Genomic DNA, 26,126 nt, shown 5'->3' on the forward strand with positions numbered 1-26,126 from the left:
CTGAAGAGATCTAACAAAAATTCCTTGTGCGTTTCGAGCTAGACGAAAAAAATATGAACATTTTTGCACTCTTTCACTTTCTTGCTTATAACTCGGAAACTATGCATTCTACTTAATTTTACTAAAGAGAAAATGAAAGATCATGACATTTACTACAAAATATCCCATTCCCCTTTCTCATCTCTTCACATGACCATCCAATCTCAGTTTCCTACTTTTTATTTGCGATATTATGTCTGGGTCTGAATAGATGTCTCATAGTTCTTTGCCTGTACTAACTTTCGACACACAGAGGTTTGTAAACCATCCCTTGCTACAGTTTTGGGATTTACCTAGGTTTTATTATATTTTATTTTATGATGCATTTTAACTATACGTCGACATTGAATATAAACAATAGTTTGGACACTTACCTTATAAAAAAAATTAAAATTTCACTCACTACCTCTTAGTTTGTAAAATTTTGAATAATTTGTTTATATAATAATAGTTAGTGGGTGGATTTAAAGTTGTCTGTTACTTGTGTTAATTATGCCTTAAAATAATAAATTGTTAATTATAGCCTGCATATATATAAATGTTTAGATGATGTATAATGGGATTTATAGTGTAACTGTATCAACATAGAATTTCGTAGTTTACAAGTTCAGGTGTTGTTTACAAACAACGTTTAATCTGTAACATTTAAGTTATGTTTACCCGCATCACATGTATTATTAAACTTACGGTTCCCCAGCACTGAGTTTAACTTACCTGCCCAACGTGTGAGTTGCAACATATCTTTGTAAGATTTTGTGCAACAAAAATTAAAAATTGCTGCACAAATAATGTTACTGAATTCTTTCACAGTTTATGTCAGTGAGAACCAAAAGTTCTAGGATTGTCTTTCTCCAACACGATATTTTTCAATTACGTATTTAAACTTCAGTAAGACCTGCTGTTGATATGTCTTGTGGACTACTTTTAACTCTTTTATGAAGCTCTAAACAATGTATCAGTTGTTGGTGGGAAATTAGGCCTACTATGTAATCATCATCAATATTAAACATTTAGTTTCAGTGTTTTATTCGAACTTAATTTTGTCTGCTTTATTATCTTAATTGAATAATAATAACTATTTTCCTCGTCACATTTTGGAAAGATCAGTACTTTACTTTTGCAGTCATATTATAGTATCTGTAACTCATACAACAATAATATAAATAACCATGGTGATTAAAATTGTACTTCAATTTGTATTAATCATGAACCTATCGTACATATTATTTAGAGCTTTTGCGTTTTTTTCACTATTATGGTTCTCTAGTTATTGACGTAGCCGCCTTTCCCTTGAAGTTGTGCATCACTTTTACCCTGCCTTAAACTACCTGTTTTTGATTCGTTGGAGAAGGTACCGTCGACTCTTGGGTAAGTGTCTTTTCAAAATTGCGTATAGAACAAGAATACCACTACTTGAATAGCTTTAATAAGCAAAGAAGAATCTACTATTTGAAGATTTATTAAAGAAAAACTTAAAGTTTTCAATCTCAAAGAGGGACAAAGAGAAGAATACTCGAATACTCGTAAGGAAAATTTGTGCTCCTGAAGACACAGAAAAAAATACTCATTTAAAGGCTATCTTTATAAACCTCAACTAGTGAGTGAAACAAGAATTTTTATTAAGGAATACCTACACCTTTCAAGAAGCAAGCAAGGAATCATCATATAAGAGCTAACTGTTAAAACCTGAAAGAGTGAAAAGGAGAATCTTCGAAGGGGAAAAAAACCTGCAACTCTAAGTAAACGGATAATACTGGAAGAAAAATATGTGAAACTTGAAACCTGAAATTAACAAAAATAAATACAATGTAGTCAGTATAAGTTATGTATTTTTATTGCAATTTAAAGAAAGTAAAAGACAGCAAAGACATTTTACTTTTTGGCTAAGTTTATAATGGATTTATAACTCGTGATTCGTTATACATTCGCTGTGGGATTAGGGGAATCGTGCAAAGGTTGCTAATAACGTAGAAGACAAACTTTCATTTTTATCCTAGGATGGTAGGATATAGCCCAGGATTATTTTAACATTATTTAAGTCTAAGTTACGTTTTTCATCACTTAATTTAAAAGGCATTGATGATTGGTGGGATTTGAACCCGGAACCTCAAGGACCTTAGTCCCATGCTCTACCACTAGGCTGCTCTTCCCTCCCAGAAAAAAAACTACCTTACCCTAAGGGGCCTTCAACATTTGTTTTCTTAGGTTAGGTAATCCAATAGATGTATAACTCCAGCCCCGAATGATAGGTGTAAATGTACAGAAATTGCAATGTAGTTTACTCTATCTGGTTACAAATAAAACTTCTTAATAATCTATTTTTAAGATAGAAGGTTTTTGTGTCATTAAGAACCTATACATGACATTCTAGTCATCAGAGAATTCAGGGTTTCAATAAATATTAGGTCACAATCAATAAAACTAGTTAAAATACAGAAAAAACGTTTAAAGAAAAACTCGTATCCTAAAATCTCTTAAGGATTTCCAAGATGAATGTGTACGAAGCTTGTACGAACGTTGGAGAATATTATTTACCCACAAAACGTGAATTATTTAACTGACGGTTCGCAGCGACATGCTGAACACTTGAATGTATGTCTTGAGATAATTTTTGATATTTTCACTTTGTTACAATGTTACTACATCGCTTCGAAATTGTGCTTATAAAATATACAAAGTTTCTAGCTATAATAAGGTGTTTTTTTTTCATTTAAAGGTATATGAAACATACTAGACAAAAATGTATCCTTTTAAGAAATCGTAAAAAAATTTAAATAGTGAATAATCTTACTACCCTGTTTTTGCATAATAGTGTTCAATAAGAATATCATTTCACACTAGTTTCTCATATACATTTTTTTACTCATTACTTATTTCTATTAGGAAATACTATGTGAGGTAGAGTAACCCGATTGGCCGTTTGATTTCGCAGTCCCTATCTGCATATCACGCTATCGTTCTGGATAAAAATGTTCTCAGAATGGGCCCAAAGAATGATGAACTACCTCCTAACCCTTCCTTGAAATAACGATTGTTTTCACCTTGTGTCTAGCCTTCGTATAACTTGTTCAAGTGATCAGTGATGGAAATCCCCGAAAACCCTTTGTAAACAACACAATAACATAATAAAGAAAGCATAAAACCAACATCATTTCTATAATGATTGCCCTGGAAGTGGGTTTCAAAATTATCTGTATAATTACATGTCACTTTGAAAGCCCATTGCGCAGAGGAAACCCAATATTTTGAAGAGATCGGCGATAACGATGTGTACCATCTGACAAAGCGTTTATTTTCAAACGCTGATTATTTTCTCCGTTTTGATTGTTTACCTATCCAGTCGGATTAAGTTCTACAGTAGTAAATTTATTCGTCAAGATTTCCATGTGCTAAGATTTGCATATCATCACCTACTGAGCTTTTGAAAGGTTTCAGACATAGATTAGTTTGTGATATTAGAGTGTTGTCCTTAATCATCGCAATATTCATAAATATTTTTAAGTCAAAGATTATTTAAAAATTTAAAATTTTATATTTTGAAGATTTCTTACTACTTATTCATTCGCATTTTTTATAGGAGAATACTGATATGTGTATACAAATACACGTGGAAAACACTTAACTACTGACTTATTGGTTGTTTGTTGTTTACGAAATAGCTTAAACTTCTGACCTGTGACACAGGCTAAAAATCTCTCAATCCACTAACTCTGACATGACTTCTAGTTATGTTATTTCCGTGCTTTGGGGGTTTGGAGATTATTTTAACTCAGCATTATTGATAGATAGGTATTTAAGTTAGGAAGACTTTTTTAGCATTGTATTTTATGAATTGGAAATGTAGGCCCAATCAAACAGTCAAATTAATCCGGATTATATATTACTTGGATTCATTTGTTTCAAATGGAATATTTTACGTAATTTGCATTTTCTTATTTTAATTCCGTGTTATGTTAATATGCTCTAAGAAAGTGATTAAATTTAGCATTAAATTAGATAAACTGTTTAAGGTAACTGTCACAAAACAATTATACAGTATACTGCAAACACAAAACTAGGCAACCAAATACGTTTAGTCTATAAACAATTTGCACTTTAAATAATAATAAAAAAAACATTAAAAGAAATATTTACTGGTTCCATTATATACATATTGAATTTCGGGTGTTCTTGCAGCATCTTTATAGGTTTTTTTTATTTTTTTCATTATACAGTAGTAGTACCTATTTAAAGCATTTTATAAATCTGTTAAAATACTTTTCGTCAAGCTGCTGATAAAGTCTCCAACATTTACACCTTTTTATTGAGTAATTTAAAACTTTCCACGTCCACTTTTTGCTCAAAACCTCTCTTGTTTATGACCGGACTAACTAATTTATGTACGTTGTAATGCTGGGAACACAATTAATATTCATTGCCTCATTATTTTCAATTTACCTAAATACGGTTTCTGAAACAATGAAGAGTGTGAGCTGCAATTCTCTTTATCGTGATATAGTAGATGGTTTTTATGATCCGTCTAAAAGATGCATCGTTTATGAACTTCTATTAAGAAAAGTTTGTTACGGAAATGGTCAATCTTATAACATATTTAACCATCTGATCTCGTGAGAATATTTGTTTATGTTTAGTAAAAGAAAGTCGTACAACTATTTTTAGGGTGTAAACAACTTAGCTCTGGTTCTATAAGTTAAATTCACCTTATTGTTTGTGATAGGCTTACAATTAAAATTGTTAGTAGGCCTACAGATAATAACTCTAATAAATAGTTGAAATTTTGCCGTTTTTAGAGGAAGCATTTAAACTAACACCTACACACATTACACAGATTGCCATAAATATGATCCCAGTCATGACAAAACGTCTGCCCGTGCCGCGTCGTGTGTGGAACTAGTTCCCAAATTTGTTTGAACCGTCCGTCAGTATGTTTCGTGTTTTATTTATTAACATGTTAATGTCTTTGTGTGTTCTTAAAACGTGTCAATCTCGCAATAGTGACACCAAGAGCCTGATGATGAGGTTATAGCCTCGAAACCGGTTTCTGCTACAACAAAATTAGGATCTCTGACGGAATCAGGTAATTTTATGCAGTTTTAATATAAAATATGAGAGAAATATTAGTTTACGCAACGATCGCGTAAAGATAGTCTTTAGGACACGAGTAGAAAATTTAAGGTACGAACCTTGGCGAGTGCCTTTAAAACTTCTACGAGTGTCTTAAAGACTAATTACGTCGCGTACTTTACTTTACCTACGACAGTATTTATTATTACTCTTTACGTCTAAGACAAGTTATGTTTTAGTATATAACCTCTCATTGCCACTGATTGTGATGCAAGGACTTCAACCACTCACTTATTGTATAATCAATGAAATTAGCCTTTAATGTTGATAAGTTGATGTTAAAAGCATAACAATTTTTACTTCTTCCTCTCAATCCTTGAACCTCATTGGTCCAAAATATTCTAAGAACTGAATTGAAAAGGCTAGTAAAAAACAGTCGTAGGTAAAGCACTTTTTAATACAAGTGAGATTTTATGAATTAAAAATAATTTACAATGAGTTTTATGTTTATGTTCATGTTTTATGAAAGGCAAAATGCTATAGATTCCATACTAGTAAAAAAAGACCTAATAAATATACAAGTAATACGTGTATATGCTGTTTGATATCCTAAAGTGTATAAATAATTGGGATATATCTTATAATTAAAAAAGGGGTTTGTAATTTTAACAAGTTTTGTACTAATTAAAATTGTATTGTAATATGATTGTAATAACACACCCTAGTGTTTCGGCATTAATACTATACCATAAGATAAATTAGGTCAATGGATATTTCGATTAATAAGTAATTATTGAGAATACCCGATGGCAAAACTTCGATATCCAATAAGAGAAGAAATTATCATGGGTAAATGAACACTATTAGGTTGTAGGCTAATAACGTGTTTATTAATGTTAGTTTGAATATAATTTCAAATGATAATTGCGAATCTGTTATTTGAATATAAATTTATTCCTGATAAAGAACAATGTAAAGAAATTATACTACGATTATGTTAAAATAAAGTTATAGCTCATAGTTCAAAAAACGTCCTTCCATTCACAATATAAGAAATAGGTACAAATGTGAAATTTATAATTGCTATTCTTATATGTTTAATCGTAGGAAGGTTTCATAACAGCAGATTCTGAATCAACCACTTGACGGAATTACACAATTCTTCTGTCGAAAGAAAAATAATTTTGAGAGGTAGGGAATGTCGATACCATAACTTAAATTTTGTGTTTCTTTGAAATTTAATTTTGAAAAAGTCTAGCAGCCGACGCTAATATTTTAAGTTTATTTCAGTGCAATATAATTTTAGTTTAACGACCGGCTCGCATTCTTTCTGCAAACTGTCACTGAAATGTTGACGTTTTAAGTTGTTTACAAAATACTGAAATTAAGTATATTTTTATCGATCGTACTAAATGAAGAATAAAAGTTTAAAGGAATTGACCAAAAACAAAGGCTAAAGTGTGCAAGCTAATTATGCAGAGAAAATATGCCACAATCTTTTTAATTATATTCCAATGAAACCCACAATACCTGTACTATTCTGTTTGATAACTATTTGTTCTTGTAACTACAAGAACAGAGTTTGGACCGTTCCTCTACAAAAAAGTTAAGAAATTCCAATTTACGCAAATAAAAAGTTAATGATCTCGATCAAAAACAGTTTTAACCGAATACTTGGTTCCCGTGCGTAGGTCGGGCACACGTGCTAGTTGTATAATACAGTACATAAACAAAATACATTTAGTCTACTGACTTAAGCCATCACATAATCCTTATCGTGACCAAACAATGCTGGTGACTATTGATGATTTTCTTGAAATCACACCTTACAATGCGTCCATACAGCGGAAACCCAAGATAAAGTGTGAGCGTTTTACTATTGGAAGTCAGTAGAGCAAATACATGGATATATCTGATATACTGATGTAAGGGAAAAGTTAATTAAATTTAAATTATTTTAATTCACAGAATATATAATGTACATATAATATCATGATCAATGGCTAACTAGTTTGACTGTTATTACACTTCACCTTGTTGGCAGAACTGGAGAACAGCTGTTAATTAACTAAAGTCACTTTTGTAATGAGCTGTTTCTTCAAATCTTTCTTAGTTGGCTGATTCCCTTAAAAATTGTACAAACTCGTGAAAATGTAAGTAGAAAACATTTTAAATATAAGAAAATTGATTTATGTGGTATTGTATTGTTAATAATCTTGTTTACCATGTTTTTACCTATGATTATATATATTCTTTTGATTGTCTGTCAGTTAATAACTTTGTAAATGTCAAATATTAAATACTCAACTTTCATGTTACATTTGGATTGAAAAAGCACATGTTCTGAGAATATTTTATAAATTGTAAAATCACCTTAAATTAATTATGTTTGCCTCAATTATGTGAAACTAGTATTACTTTAGTTTACCTGTTATTATTTCTTTTGAAATTGTTACAGACGAGTTCAAGCATTAGGCCTACTGTACTTGAAACAGTCATAGTCCGTAGGAACTGGGAATCACAGCCTATTTAAGCCAGTCAAATCGTAGGAAATTTACCAAGTAAGACTGTTGCCATTTAATTACTGATATAGTAATATTAGGTATCATTTATAAGGAAGATTATAAAGGATTTTCATTATTGTGAAGAATAAAATTATAATTTGTTAATACCATGCATTGGAGTAATTTGTGCAGCATCCTAACATCTGAGGGAAATCACCTAATGATAGGTTATCACAGCAAACCTCATCTTAGCTGTTAGCTTGGTTGTTGAAGAATAATAAGTCCAAATTAAATCTAGCCTACCTACTCTCCGGCGATTGGCCATACAGGGGTACTGGGTAGCGTATAGAAGTGCGCAACTCTGCTATTTTATTATTAATTTCAACCCTTGCGCCTATTTAAACCAAGACATTGTGGTGAACTTTGCTAACCTCAAGATAACTTTGCTAGCCTACAAGAAAATTTTAAGAAGTGACATAACTTCTGCCATAAAATTAGTTTGTTTCAGCAAGTGATTCATATAAACTGCCAAAATTATTCTGTGTATGAATAGGTCTAGTAATTTCCGACAATGGAAAAATTCAATTTAAATTATTTAAGTAAAGATGAACTTAAGTATGAAATTTTAAGTAGAGGAGAAGATTTTACCTTTGACAACGTAGAAGCACTCAGGAAACAGCTCAGATCTATTTTACAGGTTCAACCAGATGTGAACAATCTTATTGGGAAATTAGCTTTAAGTACTGAATTTCAAACCGTAGAAATTAAGGTAGATCGATTTCAGCTACTTATAGAACAGTGTGATACCCAACCGAGCAACCTGTACATAGCAAGAATGTCAGCTCTATGTACTCATCTGCACCTTAGAATAAGTAATATAAGCGCATGTATGTTAGGTCCAAACTGCTTCGGTAAGTTGGACAAATTGAAGGTCAATTTACAAGAACTGCAAAGCAAATTTTATGAAATCAAAAACCAAGTATCTTTACCTGAATTGAACCAATATGAAGAGGATTTAAATAAGTCAATCGTCGAGGAAGAAAACTTAGTTGAACAGTTAACTAGCCCGACAAAACCAAATAGGCCTAACCTAAATCATACTTCTACACCGGAAGGGACGAATCAAGAAACTACAATTAAACCTATAGAGCCTACTGAAACTAACCTAAATGAAAACCCAAACATGCAAAATAATATGTTAAATATGCCTACAAATCCTTATCACACGCAAATACACACCATGCCTATATACAAGTTACCTAACCCCGTTGAAGGTTATCTCAGTAAGATCACAGAATGCAAAGGACTTGAATTGACCCCCTTGCTTTCATTTTTACGAAATGCAATAATAAGCAAAAATGAAGCTAACATCACTGATCAACATTTGTATGGCATCTGGCCCAATCACACAAAACGGCCCTTGAGCACAAAAATCGTGGAATGTAAAATTGTTGGATTCACAATGAATAAGGTAGGCCTACTTGAATCAATCGTAGAAACCTATGTTCCTGTGACGTTAAAGGAAGAAGATGTACCAGATCAAAAGGAAAAAGAACTCGATTTACAAGTCAGCCTAACTGCCATCAATGCATCGACCAAAACATCCAACTTCAAATTGATGTTTGACCATGAGCCCAGCTGTGCGCTAACCAACCTGTGGGACAGTAAGAGTCTGCTATGCAGCGACCTAACGATGGAAGAAATGAAGCAAAGCCTGAACCAAAGCATGAGAAATTCAAGAAACTATGTGAAATTCGACAGACATTGGTGGAGATTATCGCCTAAGAGAGCAAAACATCCATTTAAGTTAAAGTCTCATGTACTTATTCGTACACATTACTTAAGCAATGAGGCCAAGAAGTTTCGTAAGAAAGGTTAAGTAAATGTTTAGTTCAATGCAACCCATGAGTGTAGGCCTAGTTAGTTTGTTATTTCAGGTCATAATTTAGGTCACGGGTTTTATCATGAAAGCAAAGTTCAACTTGTAAATACTTGAATGGAATGACTAATCCAGGGATGCAACTTTAGTAGAAAGGGAAAAGTTATGTTATTATTAAGATTGATGTATAATTAATTAAGATCGTAGGGACAGAAATTTTTGTTATTTTAATATTGTTAAGTTAGGCCTAGTGATTTGAAATGAAAATTTTATGGAATTCTCTAATAAGTTATTGCACAACAGTAGGGTATGAATGCGTAGAATAATATATGTTTGTATAAGTCCGTGAATGTTTGTGACACGAATGGTTTGTATGTTTGTATGATTTGAATGGTAAGTTACTTTTAGATTTAAGGCACACTTTAACTACACTAGACACTTTCACACGCAAAAACACAAAACCATAAATTTAAAGTAAAACATCACACGACACACAAAACACAACACACTCATAGCTATTCAAAACTGAAATGGCGATTTGGATTTCTCTTTAAAACAAATCACATGATGCTATTTTCCAGGTTGGCCAACACAGAGTTTTTTATTTGAGATTTTGAATGTTGATAAAACAAATGAAAAATGAGTTCTATGATCTTAATGTTATACAATTTCTTAATTGTCAGGGTATATGACTTAAATGTATTTGTAAATAGTTTGTTAGGATAAGAAACATGAAAATTTTGAATTAATTAAAAAGATGATTATTGATTATCAGTAAAGATATTGTTTTGAATGTTGGTAGCACGCATATTGAAGGAATTGATTATCTTGTTTGGTGCTGCTGACTAGTAGCTTCTGTTGTAACTATGTTGGATAATAATAATGTGTCTGTTCTGTATAGCTATCTCGCGGTGAATTTTGGTACTAAATACTCATCGCAAAGAACACCGCATAGTTATAGAAAAGTTCACAGATGGGAAATATATATTTTTTTTTTTCATTTTGAGTTTGAATTGTGTAGATATAAGTGAAAATTTTGTTGTGAAGATTAGTATGTTTATTTCTTTGATTTGTATAAAGAGATTTTAGTTGGATTTTAAAATAATTCAAATTTAAAAAGAGGTAGAGGGATATTTTATACTGATGTAAGGGAAAAGTTAATTAAATTTAAATTATTTTAATTCACAGAATATATAATGTACATATAATATCATGATCAATGGCTAACTAGTTTGACTGTTATTACACTTCACCTTGTTGGCAGAACTGGAGAACAGCTGTTAATTAACTAAAGTCACTTTTGTAATGAGCTGTTTCTTCAAATCTTTCTTAGTTGGCTGATTCCCTTAAAAATTGTACAAACTCGTGAAAATGTAAGTAGAAAACATTTTAAATATAAGAAAATTGATTTATGTGGTATTGTATTGTTAATAATCTTGTTTACCATGTTTTTACCTATGATTATATATATTCTTTTGATTGTCTGTCAGTTAATAACTTTGTAAATGTCAAATATTAAATACTCAACTTTCATGTTACATTTGGATTGAAAAAGCACATGTTCTGAGAATATTTTATAAATTGTAAAATCACCTTAAATTAATTATGTTTGCCTCAATTATGTGAAACTAGTATTACTTTAGTTTACCTGTTATTATTTCTTTTGAAATTGTTACAGACGAGTTCAAGCATTAGGCCTACTGTACTTGAAACAGTCATAGTCCGTAGGAACTGGGAATCACAGCCTATTTAAGCCAGTCAAATCGTAGGAAATTTACCAAGTAAGACTGTTGCCATTTAATTACTGATATAGTAATATTAGGTATCATTTATAAGGAAGATTATAAAGGATTTTCATTATTTTGAAGAATAAAATTATAATTTGTTAATACCATGCATTGGAGTAATTTGTGCAGCATCCTAACATCTGAGGGAAATCACCTAATGATAGGTTATCACAGCAAACCTCATCTTAGCTGTTAGCTTGGTTGTTGAAGAATAATAAGTCCAAATTAAATCTAGCCTACCTACTCTCCGGTGATTGGCCATACAGGGGTACTGGGTAGCGTATACTGATAAGGCTGTGGTGCCTTTATAGGTTGATAAAGATGTTATGTGACGTTACACCTTTTATATTTTTTATTGATCGATTTTTGTTTTATAATCAGAAGAAGGGTAATTTCCTGGGAGTAATTTGCGTTTCATTTTGGCTATATGACTATTTCAGCTGATTGCCTCGCCGATTGTGGATTTGTCATAAGACCTATTTCAACTATTTACAGAATGCGTTTAGGCTAAAAATAATGTAGTTTATTATTATTTAGAATGGAGAAATTGTAAAATATACCCAAAAATATAAGAGAACTCTTGTAACATAATCATATATGAATTAAACATAAAACAGGCTTGCGATTTTACAGTAGGAAGTCCATTTACAATTTTCATTGATATTTGTATAGGTTTATTTAACTTTATTTAACTCATAATTTAGTTTATTTAACTCATAATCATTTTCATTGACTCTAGCATGTTTAGACCTTCTAACTTTAACGGTAATTCCAGTGCTAATTAATAACAGTCTGATCCAGCCAATGTGTACAACAAAGAGGTCAAATTAAAACCACAACCACATGATTTGTGACGTAATTAGTCTGGTGTCACGTGACAGATTATAAGCAAACCGCGATTGGTGCGATCTGTATCTGTTGTGTTGTTGTAATCAATAATGTTTTGTTATGGGTTAATATTTAAATTTATATATTAGTACTATTCTACACGTTAATTTGTTTTGCAAACAAATACATCTTACGTTTTATTTATTGTTTTTACTAACATATGCAAACATGCTCAACTCTATATTGCAATCGGAGGGACTTTTAAAGTATTTTATGTTGATATATTTAAAAATGGGAAATATTATGTGTCGGATCGCTGGTATAATTTATTTTTACCTTTTCTTGATGCTGCGACACTCTTCACGAGCATTAATTACAGTTTAAATTATTAATATAAATTGATATATGTTATTCCTGTTTGAAACACAAGCTTCTTGCAAGGTTTTGGATGACCTAGATATTTCATCTCAAATTGTCTTTCCTATAGACCTAGGCTTAAATCTCGTTTGAAAGAAATGGATTTTTGCCATTTGTTTCCATTAACTAGTGGTTTTGAACATTTATTCTTTTGATTCAGCTATCTAGACAATAATTTTTACTAGTCTAAGAAATCTTACAAATAGTAAAAAGTAGGTTCAAAGATTGTTTGGAGTAATATAATACAATTGGCTACACTAACCAGAAAAAATTCCTTTAAAAAGGAGTGAGTTTGAGTAGCGTAATGTCTCAACTTAAAAGTAATCATATTGTTTAAAAGTGAATTTACAAGTATGAACACCACTTATTTTTATACTTAATCAACTGGTGAGGCATTCAAAGTAGATCCAAGACTAAGCCGGGCCAAATTAGGGAGTAGCGAGCTGTGAAACACAAATAGCCAGCTTAACACTGACGTTTATAGACTTTGATTTACTTTCAGTTTAGTTGTTATCTACCTATACAATCTGTCCATGTTAATTTTGTTCCTCTTTGATGTAGTCGACTAATGTTAATTGTCAGAATATGATTGGAAGAGCTACATTTAGATTACCTCAATTCACAATTTCACTATGAGATATTTTTCACATATTTAATGCACTTTTTACGACGAAATGTTGAAACTAACATGTTTTAGTCATTAAATAATAATATGTTTAAATCTTTGCATTTTCGTGGCGTTAATCTCACACTTGAATACTCGTGAGATTTCGTTAAGTTTGAGAATGAATTGAACATTGTCTAGCTTACAATGAATTAATGTTACTTGTCTATTTATTTAATTGTTTTACTAAATGCCGAGAAAGCTTTGTCTTCAATCATCGTTTGGAAGTTCCTAGAAAGTTTTGAATAACAAGAATTTTAATATTTCTTTTATGATTGAATACGTGAAAATCTAAAAGGATTCTTTCCCTTGTAATCTACAAAAAACAACTCAATGACGATTTGTTGATAAACCTATTGCTTTTTGCACTTTATAGTATTAAATCACGAGATAGCAATTTTTATCAAAATATTTTTCAGTATCCTAATAGTATGTATAAACTTATTGGCAAAGGAATTACAAAAAAAAACACTTATATGAATTAAATAGACAGGCTCATTTTGCAAATCTAAGTTTAATGGCATAGTGCCATCCAAGTATTGTTTTTTAAATTCCATATTATTTTAATACAAAACACAACTATTGATGGGACGGACCTATTTGCACAATAACTGTGTCCAGAAGGCTGAATCGGTGTGCTGATGCTTAGCTGTAGGTACACAGAACTTTTGTAATTTATACTTTTGTACTCACAATTTGAGTACCATAAGAACTAATAAAAAACAATATTTGTTAATTCGTAGAAACATATTTCTCTGTATTAAAAACCCTCTCCACTACAAGTCATGTGATAGTTAACTATTCGAAGATTTTTAAATTTTTTATCGCTCATTTTCAACAAAAACCGCATAATATAAAATATAAGTTGGTTTAAAGTTTAAAAAATAAAACAACGTGCACCATATTACTCCTTCATAAACATATAGATAAGCGTTTTATTACGTTTTATTTTTTACATAAACTTGAGTCGTAACGTTCATTAGTTGGCCACACTGTACGGATGAAACAGCATTTCAAGTAATTTTATTTCAAAATCATCCGTAGTGTGAATTTATTCAACACTAATAGGTAATCTCAATAAAACAGCCAGACCTTGTGACCTAAACTAGGATTAGGCAGCCAAACCAAATGTTATGGAGCTATAAGTGTTAACCGGCAAGATTCAGACTGTTCATTTTGCTTAGATAAGAACATACACACCTATCCTCGTTCTCTTCCACCTAAAAAATAATGTTAGGTGTAATTTAAATAAAAGATCTATGTTGTTGCATGTTTTTTCACAACATCAATTCAACATGATTGGTGTAAATGCTTATAATTTTAAATGTATCCTAAATACTACTCATACGGTACAAACCTTCCAAAGCTTTGCTTGATAAAGGGATATTCTCGGTAACTCTAACATAAATTTGATTTGAAACTGAATCACTTCGAATATAATTTCTCTTTACATCTTTTAAAGCTCGTAAAAGGATGACCGACAAAAGTGACACTTTGATTGGATTTATGTTCAATCAGAAAGTTCTTTAACTCAAGTATTGGCTGGAAGTGGATGACACAGGTTCAAATTTTAAAAATAAAAACAATCAATTTTTGTTTTTAAGGCTTAAGACTTTAAAAAAATTGATTAATAATAAAAAAAAAATTATAAATTCAAGAAATGTACCCAATATTAGAGTTTTCGCTGTAGCTTGCAATTTGAGATAGCGTTAGGGTGCAATTTAGTTTGTTAACGTATCGATAATTAAGGGATCTGTTGTGCCCTTAAATATATTAAATTAAAACCCATTTTGTTAGAGCCACTTCTTTCATTGTATTTAATAACAAAATCCAAAACTTAAAGTAAACATGAAACAATAATATATCAAACCAGATGACAAGCAAATAAACAAACTATTAATGTAGACCTCAGGACATCTCCCTCTTAAAGTTCTTCTATGAACCTCTTGGCAGGTTTAACAATTCTGGTAGGTCTGTGTATGGTTGAAGAATGATTATGTAGGTTGGATCTTGGTGTATGTGTCTGTCTTGGAGGAAGTGTCTGTGTATGGGGGTTTTCTTTATCAGGATTTTCTCTTTTTCCAGAGGAGAACATAGGGAATAAGAATTTTGAATTTCTGATATATCTTCCTCCCTTTTTTGTTTCAACGTTATATTTCCTGTTCTCTAACTTCTCCTTGATTACCCCTTCTTCTCTTCGGTCCGATACCCAAACTTTAGCGTTTTCTGGGTAATCCTTGACCTGGGTCACTCTATGTCTTTTATTGAACTGTTGTTCCTGTTTCCTCTTTTCTTCCATTTGTCTAAGTCTATATCTATTGTGATTTGGAGTGGCTGGAAGTAGAGTTGCTTTATTCACTGGTAGATTTGTTCTTAAAATCCGTCCCATTAATAGTTGTGATGGGCTATAACCACATTCCTTTGGCGTCGTATTGTATGCCAATAAGCCCAGATGTCTATCCTTACACTTCTTTAATATGTTTTTGAAGATTTTCACACCACTTTCAGCTTGACCATTGCACTGATGATGGTATGGTGAACTAGTTTCCACTGTGAAGTCGTATTCTGATTTGAATAGTTCCCATTCTTCTGATAGAAATTGCACACCTGAGTCTGATCTAATTGACTCGGGGATGCCATGCTTTTCAAACGATGTCTTCATTGATTTAATCAATATTGCCGTTGAACATTTAGATACCTTATATACATCGATGTATTTGGAATAATAATCCATGAGAATTATGTATTTATCATTGTTGAATTCACAAAAATCTACTCCGATTTTCTGCCAGGGTCTTTCAGGAACCTCTGTAGGAATCATAGGATGGCGAGGAGGCACTCTGTCAGCAATGCATTGCGGGCAATAGGTTACTTTTTGTTCGATGTGATGATTAATTTTGGGCCACCATACTGACATTTTAGCCCTTTCTTTACATCTTTTAATACCTTGATGACCTTGATGAATATTATCTAACATTTCTTTTCTCAAGGATGGAGGAATCACTATTTGATTATTTCTCATAAGTATATCTTCATTGATCGACAATTCTGCTTGATGATCCCAGTATTCTTTTAATCTTTCATTTAATAGGTTCTTATTTTTAGGCCATCCTTGAATTGTAATATCTAACAATTCCTGTAATTCTTCTCTTTGATTTTTTATTATTACATCTAATTTATTAGATGATACTGGGATTGATTGAACTACTGTTCTTACACATGCTTCTGCTTCTTCTGCAAGTTTCTCAATATCTTCCTCTTCAGTTTTGTTGATTGGCGCTCTTGATAACGTGTCGGCAGTTGTTAATTGTTTTCCTGGTACCCACAATATGTCGTACGAATATCTCATTAATCTCATTTTAAATCTCTGAACTCTTAGCGGCAGTTCATCCAAACCCTTACTACTTAAAAGAGGAATCAGAGGTTTATGATCAGTTTGAATTTGAAACTTCAATCCTGTTATAAAATTTTTGAAACGTTCACATGCCCATACTATTGCATAAGCCTCCTTTTCAATTTGTGCATATTTCTGTTGAGTCGGTGTTAAGCTCTTTGATGCGTAGGCCACAGGTTTTAAATGTCCTTGATATTCTTGCAAAAGTGTTGCACCCAAACCATAAGCTGATGAATCGGCCGAAATTATAGTTCTCCTTTTCAAATTGAATGGTATTAAGGCAGGAGTTGTTTGTAAACTCTTTAAGGCTGTTTTAAATGATTGTTCTTGACTAGGACCCCAAACAAAAGCCCTATCTTTTTTTAGTAGTTCCCTCAGTGGTTGAACGATATCAGCAAGGTTTTCTATGAATTTTCCGACATGATTCAACATCCCTAGAAATCTCCTAACACTTCCCACATCACTGGGTGTGGGGAAATCGATTATTGCTTGTAAGTGTTTGGGATCTGCTTGAATCATACCAGAAGAAATAACGTGACCTAAGAATGAAATCTTTGTTTTTCCTATTTCACACTTGTCATTTAAGGTAACTCCTTCTTTTTCCAATTCTTGTAACACTCGGTCTAGTCTGCTGTCATGCTCGGGTTTACTTTCTCCGGTAATTAAAATATCATCCATATAACACAAAATTCCTGGGATGTCTCCAATAATACTTTTCATCCTGTTACAAAATATTTCCGGGGCTGTTGAAATTCCGAAGGGAAGTCTTTTAAAACAAAATCTACCAAATGGTGTTATAAATGTTGTCAATTTTGAGGAACCCTCATCTAGCGGTATTTGCCAAAACCCCGAATTAGCATCTAATTTTGAATACCATTTGGAATTCCCTAGACATCCAAGTAAGTCCTCAACAGTATTAAAAACGTTATTTTCTCTCTGTAAATGGTTGTTTAAAGCTGAAGGATCAATGCATATTCTTACACTGCCATTAGGTTTAGGTCTTACTACCATTGGATGACACCACTCCGTAGGTCCGCAAACTTCTTCAATGATTCCCGCTTCAACCATTCTTTTAAGTTCATTTTTCACTTTTTCTCTTAATGGAATAGGTATGTTTCTAGGAGTTTTTAACTCCATCGGTACCGCATTTTGTTTCAGTTTAAGTTGAGCTCCTTTCTTCATCTTACCAATCCCATTAAATAAACTTGGATATTTATTCTTGATCTTCTGTAGGTCTGTGTTGATATTCTGGTTGCTACAATATTCACTTGACTGAATGTCATTTTTAACTCCTCTGATGACCCTTAAGAACCCTAGGGCTGAGATGCATGGTTTCCCAATCAATGCTTCCTCTTGACCATTGATCACATATATTGTTTGACGAGTTGTTTTATTCTTATACTGAATTACACCTTCAAATTTACCTAAAACTGTTAAATACTTCCCCCCAGGTGTTTTTAAAACAATGTTTGATTTAGTCAATAATTTGTTTCTAGCCATTCTTGGAGGCACAATCGTCACGTCGGCTCCACTGTCAATCTTGAAATGTTCCAATTTCCCATCAAGTTTTACATCAATTTCAAATTCATTCTGTTTATTGTAGTTCCTTGTTGTCGCTCTTATTTTCTTAACTTCAGCTCTGTTAATGTAATACCCGTCCTCGCTTCTATTATCCTGTTTCAATCTGTTCTCGATATTTTCCTGAATTTGATTCAGGGTTGGGTTTCTGTATTTATTGTTCTGATTTCTGTATTTATTATTCTGTCTCTTTTTACAACATCGGCTGAAGTGTCCTTGCAATCCACAGTAGTAGCATTCAATATTCTGAGCAGGACATTCCTCCTTAGGATGCCTCTGTCCTCCACAGTAAAAACAATTAGAAGTATATTGTCTTATGTTTTGTTTCAAGTTCGGATGTTTTTTCACTTGGTCTATTTCTGCAAAATCTTGTTCTCTTGATCTGTTAACAGTAATTTGTTGGTTCTTTATAATTTCACTTTGTTTCAATCTATTTATTGTTTCATGCAAGGTTAGGTCAGCCATCAGTTGAAGTTCCTTAGATAACTTTGAATCTGTTATTCCAACAATGAGTTTATCCCTAATAAGGCTGTCTTTCATGTCTTTGTAATCACATGAAGAAGCTAATTGATGTACATCTGTTATAAAATCGAATATCGGTTCATTTTGCTTTTGTACTCGTTGATTGAATTTCGCTCTCTCATAGGTCAAATTCACCCTTGGTGTAAAATACTTATTAAGTTTTTCCACCACTTTATCATAAGTCTTTTCATCTTCTTCTGTTACTCCTGCTGCTATTAATACATTTTCTGCATTATCACCCATGGATATTATAAGGAAATTTACTTGCTTTTCTCCATCTATTTGATCTAAATTGGTAGCATTTCTGTACCTATTGAACTTTTTTAACCATGGGCCCCAATCTTCTGGTTTAAAGGAGTATTTATCAATGAAGCCCAATGTTGCTGAATGTTGTGTCATTTTAGATGTTTGTCTTCTTACTGTTATATCTGAGTTTTCTGAGTCTGACATTGTAATGCAGCATATATATTAGACACCCTGTTACTCAATTTATTGGGTCTTTACCGCTGCCACCATGTTGTGCCCTTAAATATATTAAATTAAAACCCATTTTGTTAGAGCCACTTCTTTCATTGTATTTAATAACAAAATCCAAAACTTAAAGTAAACATGAAACAATAATATATCAAACCAGATGACAAGCAAATAAACAAACTATTAATGTAGACCTCAGGACAGGATCGATATTTTAAATATGTGTACAAAAATTCAAACAAAAGTTATACATTTTCACATAGACTTGGAAAACATAATTTCCTTAGTTAATAAATTCATAAATGTACAAATTGATTTATACATTTAAAATATTTATTGAATATATAACAAATTACCACCAAGCTACTAGTCTAATATGTATTTAATAGTTAACTTGTAGGCCTACTGTAATATTAAACTAAATATTTTGGGACAAGGGATACCTTAGGTCTCTCAGTTTTAATTAGTTTTCAAGTAGTGTCATTATTTTTTTAATTTGGAGGCAAAGCTAGTACGAAATATTTTTGTAGTAAAACCCCCAATTAAGAATCAATTTTATACAATAATTTAAAACAATTATTAATTTTTAAATTTGAAGATTATTAGGTAATATTTTAGGACATCCTTCTTGGCTTGACATATCATTCGGACTTACCAATTAAATTCATGGGCGACATCATAGAATGTGATCATAGGGTACAGTAATGGATAGAGACTTTATTCATATTACATTCCACGTCAGAAAATAGTCTTTACCTTGATTGTCTCCCGATAGTGGAGTCTAGTTTATGGAATCCCAATCAAAATTACAAAATCATAGTGATTGCCAACTGGACCTTAGGAGTTTGGTAATCGTTTATATTTCTTAGAGTAAATGCAACAAAAGATTTAGTGTCCAACCTGTTTATGTAATGGTAGTTTTATAGAACATGCTTCCTTTTCTGGTAGTGTTCGTTGTCCTTGCCAGTTATATGTAAATTCCGGCAGAATGTAAAAATATCTCTATCTCTACATAGTTATTTTGCAATTCTATAATTTAATAGATTATAGTTGTTTTTTTTTTATTTGAAACGCTTATCTTCACTTCTTGGCAGATCTAATTTAACAAAAATGTTAACTGTTGTGAAGAGTCTACAAACATATTTTCATATTTTATATATGTACGATCTTTATTATACTGATCTTTTATTGTTATGTATAATGGGAGAGTGTATGTAAATGTATGTTGTTTTACCATTAAAAAACAAAATAAACAAACTAACAGTCACGCATGGAGTGTTATCATTGGGACGGAACGATACATTTATAGAGGTATTAACTAACAACGCACCACTATAATGGGCCCATTAACTAAGCTAAAGTAGTTAGCCACAAGTTTACAGCAATACAAGTGTTTAATACGGGCAACGTGTGACAATAATAGGCACGATAAGTATTTATACTGTATTTAAAATGGTATTTATAGATTTGTGGAAATTTTAATAACAATTTTTTTTTATAAGTCAATAATGCACATTACAATAAAATTAGTTAAAACTGCGAGTTTACGTTTTGAACTGAACCATTAAAAATAAATTTAAGTATGCTGGATATAAAAGTATCTTTAACGTATTAGGATGTAAGATTTTACTTTAAATTAGAGGAATATACAGAGTGTTCATAAAGGGGTGTCACAAACTTCAAGGGCTGATAGTAGTAATCCATTTAAAAATCAAAATTCGTTACGCCATTTTTTTTATAAACAGTTTATACCTAAAGAATTATTCAAGCTATGGAAACCAAACTTTGCACATACATTTGTCGTGTCAAAAGACATTACAGAAAAAATTATAATTCTCTTTTAATAAACAAAATGGTGGTAATTTAAAATCCATAAACTAAAATTACTAAAATATGGCTGATTGTATGAATTATTTCCAAGAAAACTTTTATTTAGCATTTTAAATTCCCTATCAAAAAATACAAAGTTAAAAAGATTGTAAAAAATAGCTGAAATATCACGATTTTTAGTTGTAAAATAAGTCAACCTGACTAGCTTAGCCCAATTCTTCCCCTACTTTACAAACACTCGTGATATTTTAGCTTTTTTATTCGATAGTTTTGAACTTGGTATCGTTTGATAGGAAATTAAAAGTGCCATTAAAAAATATATTTTGGAACTTTTTTAAATCTTCCATATTTTAGTAATTTAAGTTTTAAGATTATAAATGGCCGTAATTTTCTAAATATAAAAGAAAATTATAACCCTATTTTTCCTTAATTGTCTCTTGACACAATAAATGTATGCGCAAAGTTTGGTTTCCTTAGCTTGAATCATTCTTGAGATATAAATTGTTTTGTAAAAAAAAAAAAAAAAAAAAAATAGCGGCTATCGGTTAAACGAAATGTTTTACCTACGTTTATGAGTATACAACATTTTTTGTTAGGATTGAGTAATTCTATCAGCTCCTAAAGTTTGAAACGCCCCTTTATGAACGATGTGTATTCTAATAAATGATTTGTTCTAATGAACATTTTAAACTGCACTTACTACCCCTGACACACCTTTTCAAGATACATTACTATGCTGATAATACAGTTTTATTTTTAACACAAAAACATCTTATTCATGTCAAATTAAACGGCGGCATATAAAAATATACCTACAACTAAGTCCCCTATACTACAGTATATTATATAAAAAAAAACTAAAAGGGGAAAAGTTAGTGCATGTACCGTGAGCACCAACACCAACTGTGTTATCTTACAGTAAATATCAAGTAACAGCGACTCGTACAAGTAGCAGGCAAAAGTTAATGCCATCAAAGTTAATGATATGTAACTACCCATTAAATAAAATCAAGTAATTTATTTACATTGCTAATTCAATTTATGACAAAACAACTTTGGTATCTCTAAACACATACAAGAGTTCTGCAAACACTTCACCAGTCTCAGTGATAGCAATCTGTAATTACAAGCTACTCTCAGAATTTGATTAAATAACACTTTCCAACAGTTTTGTTTTATGAAGGAAACCATAACAAATATCATTATACAAGGAGTATGTGAGAAATCTAATAATTTTTTATCGGTTTCAAAAAGTATTGTTTAGTGACCATTTAATAATATATTTTGTGTTTAGAGTTATTAGGTGAAACACACCATCTTCAAATCTTAAAAGTTAGTAGGATAAGGTTTTAGAAGGGGAAAAATTATAAGTACTAACATTAAATAATAGTTTTGAAATTAACGAACAAGAACATAGATTACTCTACAGAGATTTTAGAATTGTGTCTAATCTATTATTTTGGTCAATAAATTCCTGACATCACCGATTACTTTTAGGTATGCAATAATGTCATGACTCTATGCATTGAAGCAAGCCTCAGACTGTGGTTCAACTTATCTGTTAGAAAAAGAAAGGATATATTTTCAGCTAAATAGAGTCTTGAAAGAATGCAATTAAAATATATTTTCTATTTGGTGCCTCTATCAAACTTGGGATCACTCTAATAAACCATAAAAAAATAAAAATAAACAAAACTATTTAAATCAGGAATTTCTTTAAAAATATCTTTAACAAGCGACCCGTCTGCTGGCGTATAATTTTGGAACGAATCAAGTTCTTAAAGTAAAAGTTACGTTTAGGATTATAGAAATTGAGTTGAACATTAGGTTGTATTGTTTTAATGAATTTTTAATCCAAAAACAACTTACTAAAAATAAACTCAGTTTAGTATCGGACAATGCTTTAGATCGTTTAAGCCCCCTCGGGATTCTGATTTTCAATAAAATCTTGACTTACGCCCTTCTAATTGTGCGCTCAGTAAAATCCTGGTCATTTATATTTTATATTGCATTACAATTCAATCAGGCTGGTATCAATATTCATACTGTAATATCCAGTGGCATTTGTTAAGTCTTGCATTAAACCATGGAGAAGTTGCAAATTATGTGAATAATATAAAGCAAGATGTGAAACTGACTCACTGAGGGATACACATTATGTTAGCAACTAACACTTTTCAATTATCACTTTAAAAAACAGTTTGGCCTTGGTTATACGAACAAATATTTTAACGAATTGTGGTTTCTTTGGTTAATTTTTTGGAAGAGCATATATATATATATATAAGTTAATTTATTTTCTTAATAAGTAAAAATCGAGGATACAATTAATTGAGCTATTCCTTATTCCAATAGGACTAAGATCGATCATGTATATTATGAAGCATTACAGCTCACAAAAATTATCACAAACAAAGGACATACTGAAGATATTTAAAGTTTGAGGATTGAGGACTTGTGTATGGATGGTATTTATTTGAGTCTTTAATGAACAAAACTTTTACATTATATTTGATCTTTTTGTAGTATTTTAATATAACCATTTATTATTTTATTGGTAAATAAACCTATGTTGAAACCAACTACTATAATGTAACAAAAGTTTGAATCGAAAAATACAATTAAAAGTTAAATAAAGAGGGTGGAAACTAACGTTTCAAACGGAGTTTGGAACTATTGGAAATTATTTGGAATAATATTTCTGTTTTATATTGAAAGGATTACAAATATTAGTCGATATAAAATAAACCATTGATTTACATCGGTAAAACGATCAAGATTATCAATGCATGTTTTTTTTTACTTTTTAAACTACTTTCATGGTTATACACTTATTTAATTTCATGGTGAAAATATTTCTTTTACTAGAAACTTGTATTTCTTTCGATTGTTTTATTATTAGTTATTTTGTAAGAAAAATAATGTCTGTTTCAAGACAAAAAGGGGTGTTGTTACAAAAACATTTATACTGCCACAAAGGCCAGTAATCGTTAGGATTCCCTCCTCTGTAAGCAAACAGAAACAATGTTACATGTTTGTACTGTTTCTTTCAGTGAGATTGTATTCCTTCCAATTCAAAATGCATAAAAATAAAAGGAAAACATATGTTTCTTCTCACAGCAAAATTTATGACAACCAAGTTTAAACATTTGTTATGGAATAAATACTTATGATAACAAATAAACTGATATAGGGTTAACAATTTGGTCAATTTTTTAAATAATGTTTAACTTAGTTATTTAAAAAGACCGTTTAAATAGGCTATCAAAATAAAATGCAAAAGGTTACAATGTTAGTTTTTAAGTATCCAACTTTATCTCTTATTATTACTTAAACACACCATTCACTACATATGTGTCCTTATAATATTGATAAACAGGTTAATAGGATAAAAGGATACCTGGACTTGTCTGGAGAGGGTCCTCTGAATTATTCTGTATCACATAGCTTCATTAGGTGTTTAACGACTTCATTTGAACCCTGTGTCAAAATAATCACTTTATTATCACATGCTCATTTTGCCCCAAACACCTCATGGTTAAATATAATAAGGATTTGTGTGATTAGTATGTAAGATATTCATAAAACACACAAAATTAAACTATATGGATGGTTCAAAAATGAAAATAAGGAATTTTGTAAGAAATGGATAGCATACAGGAAGTATTGGCTCAAGTACGGCTATAGGTTAATACAGCATTTTCAAGTAATAAATTCGAAGATAAAATCGCCATTATGTTCAGTTTTGCGCCTGAGATAGTCTGATTGATTTAGCGCCAAGCAGATGTATTCAGCCTCTTATTTCCCTCGAGGCACTTCTGGTTGCTTAACGCTAATGGAATGATTCTATTTATACCCAAAAAAACGATGCTAAGTATTATATTACCAGTTACTGAAAGATCAAAAACTCTAATATAGATCATACAGTATTTGCGGATTAATTGATGGACATTTTTTAGCATTTATGATAGCACTAAATTTTAAATACTTTTTGCATTCAGGGGTAAATAGATAACCTATCAATACAATTAGGATATAATTAGAAACCTATCAAGATAATATAATTATATTATAATGTTAATTAGATTAAACGTGTATCCAAAAGTTGACAGTGTACATAGAGTATGTCCCAGAGTTCAAAACTTGAGTTGACTAAAGTAAAGATTTATAACAGAAAATGCGTGCAACCCTATTTATATTCTGTCATCCACTTTATTTTCTTCTTCAACTTTACGGAAATGTTTGGATTGAAACTTGTAACGTTTCCTTTCCTTGGTTCATATCTTAAAAGTTCCCATAAAACAACGCTTCAAAAGTGTATCCGACTTCCTACGACGGAAAAATGGAGATTCTCTTGAAGTTTAGAATTCTAATTTTTAATTGTTTAACATTCTGTTATTATAAACTTTTTTGCTTTATTTAACATTTTCCAAGCTATTTGATGAAAAACACATTCAAAATCTTGTAAACATTTTATAGAGCTAATTAATTACCTCTGTTGTTCAATCTGAATATAAATATTATCTTAAATATAAAATAGGACAAATTAAAGCTATACATTAAAATAAAATAAATAAGAAAATTATTTTAATATAATAAAACTTTTGAATATAAAATGTTCTCTAATACAGTACAGAGTTCTTTATTGATTATTGGACTAAAGTAGTTTATTAGTGTTTAAGGAGGCGTCTGAACTCCCAGGTTATAGTGTATTCATATAAATAAAAACTCAATGTAGGACCTAATACTCTCTATCTACTAGACCGTTTTTGGGTATCAATAGTAATAATATAAAAATATATATTTAAATTGCACTTAAACCATATTTTGCAATGTGTCAGGATATAAATAGTAATCATAACATATTTATGGTACTCGTTAAATTGTCTATGTACGTAATTTGTTTAACTGTCTAAGGAATATGATTCTTAAAGATCAGTAATTAATTGATTTATTTACATATTAATATCGGTTTCTTTGTTTATCCTCTTTTTAACCATCCTCCTTCACTGATATTTACGAATGAGGTGTTATTGTAAAGCTTATGATCTGGCAGACCGAAGAATCTTCACAAAAATGGAAATTTTCTTAAAGTCTTCGACCCCTTCGATCTTATTTTAGAGTTGGCGTTCAAAGATTAAGTGAT

This window comes from Macrosteles quadrilineatus, unplaced genomic scaffold, assembly GCF_028750875.1.
Source record: "Macrosteles quadrilineatus isolate MER2022 unplaced genomic scaffold, UCM_ALF_1.0 Scaffold_2__2_contigs__length_208266976, whole genome shotgun sequence".
NCBI lineage: Eukaryota > Metazoa > Arthropoda > Insecta > Hemiptera > Cicadellidae > Macrosteles > Macrosteles quadrilineatus.